Source organism: Penaeus chinensis, chromosome 26, assembly GCF_019202785.1.
Source record: "Penaeus chinensis breed Huanghai No. 1 chromosome 26, ASM1920278v2, whole genome shotgun sequence".
NCBI classification, from domain to species: Eukaryota; Metazoa; Arthropoda; class Malacostraca; order Decapoda; family Penaeidae; genus Penaeus; species Penaeus chinensis.
In genome coordinates this window covers 13,718,075-13,720,574 of record NC_061844.1, presented here as the reverse complement: position 1 = coordinate 13,720,574, position 2,500 = coordinate 13,718,075, and the positions used below count along the sequence as shown (strand labels likewise).

Here is a 2,500-nt window from a genome sequence, read left to right as displayed (position 1 = left end):
ATATATATATATATTTATATATTTATATATATATATATTTATATATATATATATATATATATATATATATATATATATATATATATTTATATATATATATATATATATATATATATATATATATATATATATATATACATTTATATATATACACATTTGTATTTATACATTTATATATATATTTTTATATATATTTATATATATATATATTTATATATATATATATATACATATATATATATATATTAATATGCATAATATATATTTATGCATATATATGTTTAAAGATATTTATATAGTGTATATATACTCATATACTCTACCTCTTAACCAAAAATTAGATATATGTACAATTTATCATAGGAAAATGAATTTTTAGTCAGAATTTTTGTGAAATTAGAATGATTAAAAATTATGTTCACTTATTAAGCGGTGGATAATTCTATTGGCTTGAAACACTATTGTCTCTCTTTGACTGTTTTATCTGTTCTAAAAGCTCTCGTTTTGAGTATGGTATTTATTCCATCTTTTATCTGACCAGTAATTGTTCTTTTGTTTTTCTTTTTTCTCTCAGAATAAGGTATACCAAAACCTCACTAATCTGTGTTTTTTACAAGTGAATGGGTAATATTAAATATAAATATCTGAACCAGAATTTCAAACAAAAAGGAAACTATTTGAGGCTGAAAATGCCTAACCCCAGCTTTTGCAGATAGCCTTTGCTTTATCTCACTGTTGAAAGGAAGAGAGAGATATGGAAAGGAAATGTGAAATTATTAGACTATGGCATTCTGCAGTGTCTGTCTTTGCTCAATGACTAGTGAGGTTTAAGGATCAGAGGTACATTATCCTTTGTCAGACGGTTTATATTTTCTCTCGCACTTTTTAATGGCCACTTCTTTTATTTTTTTACGTTTCTTTTTTTTATCGCTTTTACTTGCAGTAATGAAAGGCAATTCTATATTCACTTGTCCTTAATATTTTGTGGCTTGGGAAGGAACAGTAAGAGTAAGCTTTGGGCCGTCTTATTCTTTCATCTCTTTTTTCGTGTGTGTTTCCATTTGCCAAGATCATTGTAAGACATCTCTAAGTGTAAACAACCACAGTATACTTTAACTTTTTTGTTTCGTTTTTCTTTCTTTCTTTTTTCTCTTTTTATAGAGAATAATTGTACGAGGTCTAAGACTTTGGTTCATTTGTATGACGGGTAGAAAAATTAAGAAAAAAAACAAACAAGGAAGGAGGTGCTTGGAAGGAACTTGGAAAGGTGCACAATTCAACACCAGTAATTCAGCATGTTTACTATTATCATAATAAAAAGGGGAAACAAAGAAAGAAAGAAAAAGCAAGGAAGGATAGAAGCATAGAAAGTATAAGTCCTGATGACAAGGTGGATGCCCTTTTACAAGGGGTTTCAGCAGCAGAAGAATTATACAATTTACTCTCTTTTGTTTTGCACCATTGACAAGCTTAAATCAAGACTTTTTGTTTTTTTCTTTTCTTTTTATTTGTATTTTATTTAATTGTTTATTAATTTTTTTGTTTTATTTATTTTTCTACTTATGTGGTTAGGCTTACTGCCAAAGCTTGAATGCTGCTGGGAGAAATGATGAGTTTTACATCATATGGCCAGGTGAACATGTATATATATATATATATATATATATATATATATATATATATAGATATAGATATAGATATAGATATAGATATATAGATATATAGATATAGATATATAGATATATATATATATAGATATATATATATATATAGATTTATATATATATATATATATATATATATATATATATATATATATATATATATATATATATATATATATATATATATATATATATGCTCTTGTGCTTGATTTAAAACTCGTAATTTGGGGGTCCAGGGAGCATGAGGCCAGTTCATTGAGGACCTAGGATCTTGGTACTGGGTTCTGTTGTCTTACATAGAACAAACAGACAGCCAGAGTGTGGGGATGGCCACTTAAATATAATTTATTTTTGTAAGAGATATGATTTTGATGGTTTTTAAAGTGCAGGAATTGTTGTCAGTGGATTGTAAACTAAGATATTGAAAGTATTTATTTGTATATGTATATATATTTTTTTTTTTCTTCATATTTAGAGAAAAAATAGATATTTATAAATAGCTGCCACTTCTCTATTAAAGTTAGATGATACTTGATGAAATGGTTATGTAAATAAGAGTATTAATATATTCAAATGATAGCATCATTATCAATAGTTTATCTCCATATAATTTCATTTTGTGTCTTCTGGCTAAAGGAATGAAGACTTTTCAACTTATCATTGTTTTTTCATGTAGAGAACTTGAGTAAAGAAGAGTTGCTTAGGCCAGTTAAAATAAACTTTCCAGAAGCCTCCCTCACAACTTGGTTCCTCAGGGGAGCACAGCCTCACATGCACTCTGACTCCACCAAAAGTACCAAAATCTCAGCAGTAATTCTGGCAATTTCCTCCAGACT

The 2,500-nt window shown here is 26.8% G+C and overlaps 1 protein-coding gene across 1 annotated transcript in view; it reads left to right on the top strand.

Annotated features, from left to right (window-relative positions):
• Positions 1-2,500, top strand: part of LOC125039017 (protein Son-like) — a 52,016-nt gene that overhangs the window by 45,468 nt on the left and 4,048 nt on the right.